The sequence below is a fragment of the Lynx canadensis genome, chromosome B3 (assembly GCF_007474595.2).
Source record: "Lynx canadensis isolate LIC74 chromosome B3, mLynCan4.pri.v2, whole genome shotgun sequence".
In the NCBI taxonomy this organism is placed as follows: Eukaryota; Metazoa; Chordata; class Mammalia; order Carnivora; family Felidae; genus Lynx; species Lynx canadensis.
This window is the reverse complement of record NC_044308.2, coordinates 144268197-144282982: the sequence shown is the minus strand read 5'-3', so window position 1 is coordinate 144282982 and position 14786 is coordinate 144268197. Positions and strand designations below refer to the sequence as shown.

The window sequence follows — 14786 nt, the reverse complement described above, 5'->3', positions numbered from 1 at the left end:
ATATAAAACTGGGGTCAAGGCTCGCCTCTCCAGATACACAGGTACGAGACAGGAGGAACAGGCTGTAACGTGGACGGCCTGTGCTTTTCATGGCAGCTGAGTGACAGGCTGAACGACAACTTAGGTGGTAGAAATCATGAAGCAAACATAATGACCACCTTCTTCTTTAATAGAAAACAGCCGTATTGTAAATCTAAGATTCACGAGTAATTATTAGCAGTCTCGGATAAAGAGAAGGAGACACAGTCAAGAAACATCCAGAGGGTAAAGGAGTCAGAGGCCAAGGGGACGCTGACACCTCGGGTGCCACTCTGAGACAGAGAAGATGTGATGGTCTGAGCCACAGCACAGCAGGGCAGACTGAGCTGGTTTCGGACAAGCAGTGCGAGGGGTGCTGGAGGCCAGTGCAAACACAGCATAGTATGTGTGTCCGGACCTCAAGAAAAAATTCTGGGCTAGAGATAAACTCTGTAGAATTACCAGCATAGAGATGACATCCTTGGAATGACGCAACACTGCCTAATTGTGCAGAATGAAAAGACAGAGACACCGAAAAGCAAACATTTCAAAGAGCTGGGGTCCACAACAGAGACTCAGACAAGGCAGCCAGAGACCATGAGATCCGGACACCGGGGTCTAATGCCTACCACAGACCTACACGCGGGGCCGGGAATCTATTGACCAACAGCATACCAGGTCCTGGGGCATCTCAAGGGTGCTTTAGGAAGGGAAGACGGAAAGGTGATATACCTGCTCTTCCTCTTCACTGTGCAGGAATCTCTGTTCCTCTGTTTTACTACGCTGCTCCCTGCAGCTTTGCTCAACGAAAGGATAAATCAAAGCCTCTCTCAGATAAAACCAAGGGAGAGAGGCTGGCAAAAACCCACAGAGTTTAATGAAGAAATTGTGAAGAAAATGCATTGGTGTGAAAAAGGAAAAATACAGGTCTTCGCTTTTCTGTACACGGAATATCTCTGGAAGGACAAACAGAAACTGATGCTACTGGTTGTCCCAGGAGCAGGATCAGGGTGACTGGAAGTCAAGGGCTGAATGAAGACCATTCCTTCTATACTTTTTTCTGTCCTTTGAACTTTGAATCACATAACTGTATTTAATCTCCCTTCCCCCAATTAATCTGATTTTTAAGAAAAAAGGTTGAGAATGAACAAAGCTTTTTGTTTTTTTGTTTTGGCTAAAAGGGGAATTCTTAAAAAAGACAAGGTAGCTGGAAATTGCTGTGTTTTGATCTCTGGTAACAAGAAGAGCAAATCCTATTCCTTCTCACCATGTGGGTGGGAGGCTGCTGGTGGGTGAAAGGCAAGCGAGTCTTCTAGGGAGAGTCTCTGAAGTCAAGTAAATGTGACAGCCAGTGCCATAAGGCAAAATTTAAGACAGGCAGAGATTCCAGTTGCTCTGAGAACCACCCTGACATTAAATGTCTTGAAATAAAGAACAGAATAGGAAAGTTAACAGATGATAGGGAAATAAGGTAATTAGCAGCATTATTAAAGACCATCTAACAACACTAGCCAAAAGCAATGACCTCTCCTACCCAGGAAGAGATGTCTAAAGATGGGGGGATATGACACGTCTGGGTGTATTACAATGCATTTAACTAGGATTTTACTGACGTCACGTAGGTTACTAATAAATTTATGCTATTATAACATTAAACTGAACATCCTTGTGCAGTAGTGCCCCGCCCCCCGGCCTTATCTGCAGTTTCAGTTCCCTATGATCAACCTCAGTCCAAAAGCAGATGATGCTCCTTCTGATGTATAGTTAAAAGGTCGGGAGTAGCTGAACGCTGTCATATGCCTACATCACTCACCTCACTTCACCTCATCACTAGGCATTTTATTATCTCACATCATCACAAGAGAAGAAGGGGAAGTACAGTACAGTAAGATGTTTTGAGAGAGACCACATTCATAGAACTTTACTACAGTACATTGTTATTATTCTACTTTATTAGTCATTATTGCTACTCTTACTATGCCTAATTTGTAAATTCAACTTTATCATAGGTGTGTGTGTGTGTATAGGAAAAACGTAGTATATGCAAGTTTGGTACTATCCATAGTTTCAGATAGGGAGTCTTGGAACGTGCCCCTCTTGGATAGGAGGGGACTATTGTATATACATTCTTGTACACTTATGCAAATGTACTGGCAAGGTAGAGTCTTAGAAAGCGAATGGGGGCCAAAGGGCATACACACTTTTTTTTTTTTTTAAGATTTTATTTTTTAAAGTAATCTCTACAACCCAGCGTGGGGCTCAAACTCAAAACCTCAAGATCAAGAGTCACATGTTCTACCAGCCAGACACCCCCAAAGGGCATGCATACCTTTAAAGCTTTGTTAGTGCTATATTACTAGATTGAAATACATTACACTATTGGCAACAATATGCGGTTTCCTATTTCTCTACACTCTTGTCAACACTATGCATCACTAGTTTTTTTTGCAGATCTGAGTGATGAGAAAATGGTATCTACAGGATGTTGAACATTTTTACTTGAATACTGACCATCTGTCCTATTAATTACTTAAGTATATCTTTCGATTATTTTCCACAGATTATATACTCCTGTTCACTGATTTGCATGACCTTTTATGGAGTTAAGGAAGTAAGACCTGTGTCTGCCAAGGCAGGCACTGTTGGTGACTTATCCAAACTCATCCCTGCCCTCTTCTGTTTGCCTCTCTTCTCTGTGAAGTTCCCAGAAGCAATCCTTCCAACTTTTTTAGCTATTTCACCTACTGTTTACCTACTTATTTCTAAAAAGCCAGAATGTAATGCTTCCTTAATTTTCCATTTCAGACGTTTTCTTGTAGCTACCTACTATAGCGAGCATTTTCAACTCTGGCCATTTGCTGCCTTACTTCTAAATAGCCTGCTTGCACTGCTGTTCACGGATTTGTTTAGCCCCTCCCCAACCCCATTATCTACTGAATTTAAATAGGCTACATACTCAGTGTGAAACTCAATGTGGGGCCTGAACTCATGACCTTGAGATCAAGACCTGATCTGAGGTCAAGAGTTAGATGCTCAACTGTTTGAGCCAGCTAGGTGCCCCTTTACTGATTTCTTAATATGGGCAGTGAAGACTTCACTCTCTTATGTCCTCCCGCCACGGTATGTCCCTTCCCTCCTTCTTCCTAATCAGTTATGATAGCATTTGGCTAAATCATTCAGTTTACATTATATAAATATTTACATGGATGGAATGCATTTCCATCTTTTTTATTTATTTTTGGTTTTCTTGGAACCAATAACTTCCTTGGTAATTTTGTTCACCTAAGTTTTTTTGTTTAAGTTTATTAAATAAATAATTTTGAGAGAAAGAGAGGGAGAGAGAAAATCCCAAGCAGGCTCCATGCCATCAGCACGAAGTCCAATGCAGAACTCAATCCCATGAACCATGAGATCATGACCTGAGCCGAATCAGGTCAGATGCTGAACCAACCAAGCCATCCAGGTGTCCCTGTTTACTTAAGTTTTCTATGTATCCCTCACTTTACTAATTCACCCTTAAACTCTGTGACAGAGGTGTAAATCTTTCAAAATACTTTCACAGTTAAGTAATTTTTTTTCCTTATAGATATTCATATTTTGAAGGCCTCTGCCCTGTTCTCAAGGCCCACTCTGTTGGATTTCCTGTTCTGGATCCTACACTTGTCTCTTTCTTGGTATTCTCTCTTGTTGTGGTTCCTAAGTGAGGGTAAGTATATCCCACCAATAGTTCCCAAGTGAGGGTAAGTAAATGGTTAATTTTAAGACCTTGCATGCCCCAGGGGCGCCTGGGTGGCGCAGTTGGTTAAGCGTCCGACTTCAGCCAGGTCACGATCTCGCAGTCTGTGAGTTCAAGCCCCGTGTCGGGCTCTGGGCTGATGGCTCAGAGCCTGGAGCCTGTTTCCGATTCTGTGTCTCCCTCTCTCTCTGCCCCTCCCCCGTTCATGCTCTGTCTCTCTCTGTCCCAAAAATAAATAAACGTTGAAAAAAAAAAATAAAAAAAAAAAAAAAAAAAAAAAAAGACCTTGCATGCCCCAGAATATTTGATTCTGTCTTCACATGTGATTGACAGTTTGGCTGGGTAAAGAATTATATATTAGATTTTTCTTGGGGCTCCTGGGTGGCTCAGTCCATTAAGCATCCAACTTCAGCTCAGGTCATGATCTCCTAGTTCATGAGTTCGAGCCCCGTGTCAGGCTCTGTGCTGACAGTTTGGAGCTCAGAGCCTGGAGCCTGGTTGGGAGTCTGTGTCTCCCTCTCTCTCTGCCCCTCCCCTGCTCACACTGTCTCTCTCTCTCCCTCTCAAAAAAAACATTAAAAAAACCCAATAGATTAGATTTTTCTCCCAGAAAAGTTTCCCCTCAACTTTAAAAGGTGTTTTTTGAAAAGATGTTTATTTATTTTGAGAGACAGAGACAGAGCTTGGGCAGGGGAGGGGCAGAGAGAGAGGGAGAGAGAGAATCCCAAGCAGACTCCATGCTCAGTGTGGAGCCTGACTTGGGGATTGATTTCACGAACTGGGAGATCATGACCTGAGCAGAGATCAAGAATCGGACCCTTAACAGACTGAGCCACTAGATGCTCCCTCAGCTTCAATGACATATAATTAACATGTGACACAGTGAAAGTTTAAGGTATAAAATGTAATGATCTGAAACACCTATATTTTGTGAAATCTTTACCAAAATGAAGTCAGTTAACACACCCTTCGCCTCACGTAATTACCATTTCATTGTTGTCATGGTGGTGCTACGTCCACAGCAGCGTCGAATATACAACACGGTATTGTTAACGCCAAACACCATGCTATACGTGAGATCCCTGGACACTAACCATCTTTAGAACCGGGGAAGTTTTTTTTTTTTTTAGTTTATTTATTTATTTTGAGAGAGACAGAGACAGTGCAAGTGGGGGTGGGGCAGAGAGAGAGAGACAGAGAGAGAGAGAGAGAGAGAGAGAGAGAGAGAATATCCCAAGCAGGATCCACACCGTCCGTGCAGAGTCCAACTCGGGGCTTGAACTCACAAAACGGAGAGATCACCACCTGAGCTGAAACCGAGAGTCGGATGCTTCACTGACTGAGCCATCCAGGCGCCCCATAACGGGAAGTTGTATCCTTTGTATCCACCTCTCCCCATTTCCCCCACCCCCCACTGCCTACCCTCTGCTTCTAGGAGTTCAGTTTTTTAAGATTCTACATAGAAGTGAGAACATACAATATTTGTCTTTTTCCATCTCGCTTGTTTAACTTAACATAATGCCCTTGAGATCCATCCACGTTGCCTCAAACAGCAAGATTTCCTTTTTCGTGGCTGAATGATATTCCTGCATGAGTGTGTGTGTGCGTGTGTGTGTGTGTGTGATCTCACATCTTCTTTATCCATCTGTTTTGTATGTTAATGTCTTGGCTAGTGAAGGTGAGATATCTCTTTGAGACGGTGACTTCATTTCCTATGGATGTGCACCCAGAAGGGAGACTGCCAGATCGTAAGGCGGCTGTCCTGTTAATTGTTTGAAGACTCTTCATACTGTTTTCCACAGCAGCTGCAACAGTTTGCATTCCCACCAATGAAGAGTGCCCGAGGGTCGTCGCTTCTCCACAACCCGGCCAGCATTTATCCCTTTCTGGCGACAGCCATTCTAACAGATACAAGGTGAGAAAGAGCTCATTGTGGTTTTGATTTGCATTTTCCTGATGATGAGTGAGGTTGAGCACCTTTTCATGGACTTACTGTCTATTCCAATGTCTTCACTGAAAAAAGGTAGGGTTTTGCCCATTTTAATCAGATCATTCGGGTTTTTTGTTTTTACTATTGAATTGCAGAAGTTCCTTATCTATTTTAGATATTAATTCTTTACCAGATATATGGCTTGCAAATATTTTCTCCTATTCTGTGGGTTCCCTTTTCATTTTGTTGACTGTTTCTTTTCCTGAACTTCTCCACTAGTTGATTTTTGCTTTTGTTGCTTGTGCTTTTGGTGTCATGCCCAAAAAATCATTGCCAAAGCTGACGTCCAAGAGCTTTTCCCTATGTTTTCTTCTAGGAGCTTTATGGTTCAGGTCTTCCGTTTAAGTTCTTCATCCATTTTGAATTAATTTTTGTCAGTGGTGTAAGATAGGGGTTCAATTTCAGTCTTTGCCTGTGAATATCCAGTTCGCTCAGAATTTTAAAGGCCTCACTCCATTATCTTCCAGCTCACAACAATGCAGAATAGTGTGATGCCATTTGGTACAATTCTGTTTGTGACCTAATTTTTCCTCTTCATTCTCCTTAACCTTGATGTATTTAAATCTTAATGGTACCAGAGATTTAATATCTGTGCTGCATTAGCATTCATTAGATATACTGTGGGCCTTTAGTCATTTTGCACTGGGCACCAAGCCTCTCAGTCTGGAAGTTCAGATTACACGGTTCTGGGAAACTACCTTTTGCCGTTCCTTGATAACTTCCTCTCCTATCGTCAGTTCTTTTTATCACTCCTCTTAATCACAAACTACACCTCCTGGATAGATACTTCAATTAAAAAAAAAATTTTTTTAATGTTTATTTTTTTGAGAGAGACAAAGACAGAATGCAAGTGGGTTGGGGCAGAGAAAGAGGGAGACACAGAAGCAGAAGCAGCCTCCAGGCTCTGAGCTGTCAGCATAGAGCCCGACACGGGGCTTGAACCTACGAGCTGTGAGATCGTGACCTGAGCCGAAGTTGGACACTCAACCGACTGAGCCCCCCAGGCACCCCCAGATACTTCAATTTTATACCATATCTTCCTTCATTCTCAAAGTCTTTGAATTTTTATGTTACTTTTTGAGAAATTTCTTTGACTTTATTTTCCAACCCTTTTATTGACTTCCTTCCCAATACCATAAATTACCCTTCCTCAATGGTCCTTTTTCAATGCATCATGTTCTTTCACAAATATAATGATTGTTATTGTACTCTCTTTCTCTTTTAAATCTTTGAAAACACAAATTATAGTTTTTCATTTCTTTTAAGTAGTCTAGTTTACTCTTCCAGTTTTTCTTTTTCATTCCTGTTTGTTTTAGTCTCTGGTTATTCTCAAGTATCTGGAGATTTCTGGTTGTCCTTCTATATTTCCATATTTAAGAGAGGCACCTCTCAAAAATTCTCTCAAAGATAAATAAATAAACATTAAAAAGAGGGGCGAGTGCCTGGGTGGCTCAGTCGGTTAAGCATCCGACGTAGGCTCAGGTTGTGATCTCACAGTTCGCAAATTTGAGTGCTGTGCTGACAGCTTGGAGCCTGATTTGGATTCTGTCACCCTCTCTCTTTCTGCCCCTTCTCCGTGCTCTCTCTCTCTCTCAAAAATAAATAAACATTAAAAAAAAAAAAGAGAGAGAGAGAGAGAGAGCCCCAAAACTCTGGAATAAGTGTTACGTATATGAGGGCTGGACCACAAGATGACTGGGCAGAGATTAAAGAGCTTCAGTAGAAAATACTCAAATGTCTGTATCTGTATTTTCTTTTCTTTCTTTTTCTTTTTCTTTTTTTTAAGGGGGGTAGGGGCAGAGAGACACAGAGAGAGACAATCCTAAGCAGGCTTGGCACTATCAGCACAGAGCCCAATGTAGGGCTCTAAACCACAAGCCTTGAGATCATGACCTGAGCCAAAATCAAGACTCGGATGCTTAACAGAATGAGCCGTCCAGGTGCCCCGTATCTATATTTTCTTGAAGTCAATTTTTCCAGAAAAGAAATCTCCTATTTCCTTTTCAGGCAATATACAAGGGGCTAACAAAGTTCTGGGAAGTGAGCAAAGAGGGTGGGCCCCTGTTTGAGGTATGGGGTCCCCAGTCTAGAAGCTCTTAGATTCACCCTCTTCAGAAAACTGCCCAATATCTACAAGGGCAGAGAAGGGGAAGATGCCTAACTGGGCGGGCTGCAGAAGGTGGCATAGGGCCCTGGCACAAATTTTCGGCCAGTCTTTCCGTTTCCAGTTCTACTTGTAACTCCACCCACAAAAGGAGTCAGAACTTATTTCTCAGCGTTCTGAATCCTGTGGCATGACTCAGCATGATGCTTTTTGCTACCAGTCTCTATCTACCTCCACCCTTAACTCCTGCTGGTAGGGGCTTGGTTTCAGCTCAGTCAGGGTTGCTGAATCTATTAAACATCACACACACACAACACACACATGGGCGCATGCCACCTGGCAAAACTAGGTTCAATTCTTTGTCAGCTAGTCTTCTATTCTGTCACTTCTTTTTTTAATTCCTTCACCACTATTTAGTAAATGGGGGGAGGGAGCAAAGATAAATATACTAATGTTTAATTCTAAGTCCTATATGCTAATACTTTTAATTTCTGGTTTTTTAATAGATGTGATATTGAACTGTAGTTTTCTTCCCTTTTTCCAATGCATTTTGATAGTGTTTCTAAATTTGAGAAAAGAATTAGTAATTTCCAGGGCCCCTGGGTGGCACAGTCAGTTAAGCATCTGATTTCGGTTCAGGTCATGATCTCACAGTTTGTGAGTTTGAGCCCTGCATTGGGTGAGCTTGAGCCCCACTTCAGGCTCCACACTCTCTCTGCCCCTGGCGGGATCTCTCTCTCCTTCTTTCTCTCTCCCTTCCCCTGTCTCTGCCCCTCATGGGATTCTCTCTTTCGCCCTCTTTGCCCCATGATCACTTGTGCTCTCTCTCAAAAGTTTAAAAAAAAAAAAAGTTAGGAAGTTCCCCTTCTTTCTTAAGTTCTGAAATAGCTGGAGAGAAATGGTACTATCTATTCACTGAAGGTTTGAAAGAAGTCAAACATGAAATCCTGGGTTTGGCAATTTGAGGCGTGCATCTGGCCTTTTTACCACTTTCTCAATTACTTCTATAGTTACTGGTGCAGATAGATTCTTTCCTAGAGTTAATTTTGGTAACTTATGTTTTCCTAAAACACTATCCATTTCTTAGGTTGGTTCTAATTTATTTACACAAAAGGTTCCCTTGTAATAATTTTAATTCTTCTCTATCTAGTCTTTTCCATGCCCTTCATTCCATACTTGGTATTTTCTCTCCCTTTCCCCCACTAAGTTCCCTAAGGTAATGAGGTGGTTTATCTTTTTATTGCCTCCCTTTTCATCCCCCCCTCAAAAATAACAACAAAAACCAAAGCTTTAGATTTCTCTTTTCTTCTGTTTCTCAAATTCGTGAATTCCTGCCTTTATTAGTTCCTTACATTATTATTAATACTTCCCAAGATTTTGTTCCCTCTTCTTAGTTTAATATTTAATGTATTCATAGTCATTCTTTCTTGTTTAATAAAGTGTTTAAAGCTACAAATTTTCGGGGCGCCTGGGTGGCTCAGTCGGTTAAGCGTCCAACTTCGGCTCAGGTCATGATCTCGCGGTCCGTGGGTTCGAGCCCCGCGTTGGGCTCTGTGCTAACAGCTCAGAGCCTGGAGCCTGTTTCAGATTCTGTGTCTCCCTCTTTCTCTGACCCTCCCCTGTTCATGCTCTCTGTCTCAAAAATAAATAAATTAAAAAAAAAAATTTTTTTAAATAAAAATAAAAAAATAAAGCTACAAATTTTCTTGAGCATCAAAAACAGTATTCTTTAGGTTCTGATATGTAGTTTATTAGTGTTAATACGTCTAGATATATTCCAATTTTGGTTTGCATTTTATTTTATTTTATTTTTTTTTTTAAATTTTTTTAACGTTTATTTTTGAGACAGAGAGAGACAGAGCATGAATGGGGGAGGGTCAGAGAGAGAGGGAGACACAGAATCTGAAACAGGCTTCAGGCTCCGAGCTGTCAGCACAGAGCCCGACGCGGGGCTCGAACTCACAGACCGCGAGATCATGACCTGAGCCGAAGTCAGCCGCCCAACCGACTGAGCCACCCAGGCGCCCCTGGTTTGCATTTTAATAAATGACCTATGAATTCTGTGTTTTAAGTTCCACATGTTTGTACTTTTGTTTATTTCTATTTTTATTGGTTTCTATTTTTACTGCTCTTCATTCAGAAAATGTAGTCTGCAGGGTCGCCTGGCTGGCTCAGTTGGTAGAACACGTGACTCCTGATCTCTGGGTCATGAGTTCAAGCCCCACGTTGGGCATGGAGCCTATTTAAAATTTAAAAAAAGAGAGAGAGAGAGAGAGAGAGAGAGAGAAAATGTAGGCTGAAAAGATCTATTAGGCTTATTAATCATATTAACAGAAGCACTGCTTACAGTTGTGCAAGTTATGTATCGCGCAACTCTGAAGAAATCACTTACCTTGTAGTCATCATAGATTTTGACAGCTATTACAATAATTTCCTGGCACACAGTTATAACATATCCTAAGAAATGGGTGCGTTAAAAAAAAACTCCACAAAGTTATAATATAGGCTAATATACTGAGATCTGTATCTTTTTTCTCATACTTAATGTGTTATGCATGGCCTGAGAGACATAAGTCTCCTTTGTCACTCATGTGTTCCTGTTAATTTATAGCTCGGATTTTACCTCTCAGCTACTTTGGGGTTCTATTTATTATGTGCCACTAAACTAATAATATTAAAAATATGAAAATAAATTTAAAACAACTGCCTTTACAACAACAATTGCTAAGTGACTCAGAGTAACCACTTCAGAAGAACAAAGAGTGTGTGTACCAGGTGTGTGCAGGCATGGAAACTGCACTGCACATCAGTAGGGAGAGGAGGCACTAGGGGGTAAGTTGAAGCACATACCAGAAAACATGAAATTGGATCCCTACGCCACAATACACACAACTTCCAGATGGATTAGAGATTATAAAAACTTTAAGACAATAGAGAAATACCTTTATGGTCATAGGTATGGAAGAATTTCTTTTTTAATTTATTTTTGAGAGAGAGAGAGAGAGAGAATGTGCACGTGAGGGGGGGTGGGCAGAGAGGGAGACAGAATCCCAAGCAGGCTCCACACTGTCAGCACACAGATCATGACCTGAGCCAAAACCAGGAGTTGGATGCTCAACCAACTGAGCCACCCAGGAGCCCCTGAAAGAATTTCTTAAAAAAGACACAAAACCCACAAACCTTTTAAGAGTGATCAGTTCAGGTGCATTAAAATTAAGAACCTCTGCTTTTCATCAAAAGACAACATCAAGACAATAGAAAGATAACTGGAGGAAGACATCTGCCATGTATGTTAGTATCCAGAATAATCTCCTAAAATGATTAAGAAAAAATTCCACTTGAAACTGAATGAAAGATGCAAACAGGCACTTCACAGAAGCAACAAAAACTAGTAACAATATGAAAAGATATGACTTCCTCAGAAATGTTATTTTTATATCCACCAGATTGGCAAGAATTTAAAAATCAGACAAATTCAGATTTTGATGAGGATGTGATATTACTTGTACTGTCTCCTATATGTTACTGGTGGGAATGCCAATTAAACAACTGCTCTGGAAACCATTTGGCCAGCTCCAATAAACAGACCCTGTGAACCAATAATTCTACCACTGGAGATATATTTATCATTAAGAAACTGTCGCACAAGTATACCAGGACAACTCATAGCAACAGTATTTGTTATTACAAATAGCTAAGAGCAACTCAAATGTCTCTGAACCAGAGAATGGATATATAATTCATGGTGTATGCATGTAAAATAATTCTATATAATCATGAAAATAAGCACAGTAGAGAAAATGATTGTGAGTTAAATATTTCAACATGGAACACAATTTGGACAAAAGAAAGCAAACAGAAAGATACATAAAATGTGATTACATTTATATAGTATTTTAAAACTTTACAACACTTTGGAAAAGATAAAAAAATAAAACCTTTACAACTATTTTGATGAGGGAATCCACATATGGCAAAATTATAAAGACAACCAAGAAAACAACACAAAAATTCTTGTCAGTGGTTACCTGGTAGGTGGGAAAAGATAAAGAGGAGTAAGTTTGAGAGGGCCACAGTGGGAATGATTTATAGGTACTGACGATGATCTGTTTCTTGAGGTAAAAGGGTGTTCATTTCCTATAATGTTTACGCTGTAAACATCTAACATTATTTTCTTCTTTAAAAAAAATTTAATGTTCATTAATTTTTGAGAGAGAGAGAGACAGACAGACAGACAGACAGACAGAGCATGAGGCGGGGAGAGGCAGGGAGAGAAGGAGACACAGGCTCCCAAGCAGGGTTCAGGCTCTGAGCTGTCAGCACAGAGCCGGACACAGGGCTCAAACTCACCGAGCCGAAGTTGGATGCTTAAGGATGCTTAACTGACTAAGCCACCCAGGCGCCCCTTTTCTTCTTTTTTTAATGTTTATTTTTGAGAGAGAGAGGCAGAGAGAGGAGGAGACAGAGGATCCAACTCAACCTCCGTGTTGACAGCAGAGAGCTTCAAAAGTGGGGCTCAAACTCACAAACCATGAGATCATGACCTGGGCTCAAGTTGGCAGTTAACCAACTGAGCCACCCAGGTGCCCAACATCTAACATTTCCTTGTGTAAAGCATTGAATGAAAATTAACTGAATTTTAAATAATTGCTTAGATTTAGCTGGTTAATAAAATTAAGCAGTTTTTAAAAATTTAAAGTAAGAGCAGCAGCAATGTGGATTTTTAGGATTATATATTTCTAAGACAAAGATTCTCCTACTCCCAAAACCCCAGGTTCTGGTGGTCAAGATTCCTGGAATCAGGGTACTATGAGAAAATATTAACTCAGTTTAAAATAAATTTGGTAATTAATAAAGAACAGATTTCACTGGGCATCTACCGTATGCAAGCTGAACTTCAGTATGCTCCTTTGCTGTCCTTCCCATATGGAAGGTGCTGGGCCTGATTCCTTCCAAAGGGACGTGGTGGAAAAAGACTATCTGAAGTTAGAGCTTTAGGTTCTAACACCAGTGCAGTTGCTTCCTCATTGGATGACTGAATAAGCTACAGAATGTTAGAAAACTTCAGCCTGCTCATCTGCAAAATATAGATAAAAATAGCTATGTCACGGGTCTGACGTGAGAAACAGGCAATGTGTGATGTAGGTGGTGTGCACAGTCATTAAAAATCTGATCTCTGGAGCATGATACCTGGCCCTAGCCTGGCTCTAGCAATGACCAGGTCTAGGTGACGTGACCTTCCTGGGACTCTGGTACCCACCCAGTTAAAGGAGCTGGATATGTGGGAGGCTTGGAATAGTACCTGGCACATGACAAACAGTATGGGGTTGTGACTCTGGCTGCTACTGTTACTGTTATGATTCTTTCCCAAAGGCCTAATTTGTGCCCAATTTTCAATTTTCTATAAATGGGTCCATGTTATGCTCTAAGTTTAACCTATTTAAAATATTTTGCTCTTGAGTGACTTTTCTAAAATAACATAATGAATCATGGGTACATTTGTATAATTATAATTGGTATAATTTATAAAAATAAATCATATATTCTTAATTCACAATCTACTTTAAATATCAAGCTGCATTATTTCCTGCCAAAGCATAAATAAGGCTGGCAATAAATTAAAAAGTTCCTCCCTTGCAACTTCATGGATGGAACTAGAGGGTATTATGCTAAGTGAAATTCGTCAGAGAAAGACAAATATGAGTTCACTTATATGAGAACTTTAAGATACAAAACAGATGAACATAAGAAAAGGGAAGCAAAAATAATATAAAAACAGAGAGGGGAACAAACATAAGAGACTCTTAAATATGGAGAGCAAACAGAGGGTTACTGGAGGGGTTGTGGGAGGGGGGATGGGCTAAATGGGTAAGGGGCACTAAGGAATCTACTCCTGAAATCATTGTTGCACTATATGCTAACTAACTCGGTAAATTAAAAAAAAAAAGATCCCCCTCAAGGAGTGACAACATGGAAGCTGTATTTTCCTACATTTTTTTTAAAGTTTATCTCTTTTGCAAGCAAGAGACAGAGACAGAGAGAGAGAACGCACGAGCAAGCGGGAGAGGGGCAGGGAGATACAATGCCAAGCAGGCTCCAAGGAGAGCCCAATGTGGGGCTCAAACTCATAAACTGTGAGATCATGACCTGAGCCAAAAACGAAGAGCAGGATGCTTAACTGACTGAGCCACCCAGGCGCCCCTTTTCTTGCATTTCTACTACAGCTTTTGAAATGAAAACACATACATAAAAATTTTTTTTTCATTTTAGAGAGAGAGCGTGTGTACATGTGCAGGGGAGGGAAGGAGGGGGGAGGGAAGGAGCAGGGAGAGAGGAAGTGGGGGCTCTGGAGGGAGGGAGAGGGGAGGGAGGGGGGGAGAGGGGGGAGAGAGGGGGGTGAAGGGGAGAGAGGGGGGATGGAGAGGGGGCTGAGAGGGGGCAGAGAGGGGAGCGGATAGCGAGAGAGAGGGAGAGAGAGAGAGGGAGAGAGAGAGAGAGAGAGGAATCTCAAGCAGGCTCCATGTCCAACACGGAGACCAATGTGTGACTTGATCCCAGGACCTTGGGATCATGACCTGAGCCGAAATCAAGAGTCCAACACCTAATCGACTGAGCCACCCAGTCTCATATTTTGAATATATATAATCAAGAAGGGTTGTAGATTTCATTTACCATACTCTGGTTTGCTTTAGTTTAACCAGACTCATTATACTGATCTGGATGCAGACACTGTACTGTAAGTAACAAGACTTTTGTAACTACTTTTGTTAACGGCTTGAACTGCGAGTTTGCTACAAGTCAATCTGGAAAGAAGCGGTATTAAGAAAGGAAAGGATAACAGAGCTGTTCAATGAAAAAGATTCCCAAAAAGACTTGTGCTTCACCTGATGGAAAAGGGGAAGGAAGGAAGTCCAGAGATTGGATATGGACGCATTCCC

At 41.1% G+C, this 14786-nt stretch overlaps 1 protein-coding gene and 1 long non-coding RNA gene across 10 annotated transcripts in view; both read right to left on the bottom strand.

Moving 5' to 3' along the window:
* MARK3 (microtubule affinity regulating kinase 3) overlaps positions 1-14786 on the bottom strand; it is a 116098-nt gene that overhangs the window by 48317 nt on the left and 52995 nt on the right. The window lies entirely within an intron of this gene.
* On the bottom strand, positions 9937-13516 carry LOC115516905. The gene is made up of 2 exons (XR_003969704.1): positions 12729-13516; positions 9937-10087 (listed from the first exon to the last, which is right to left on the bottom strand). It is a non-coding gene; the product is annotated as an uncharacterized LOC115516905 (long non-coding RNA).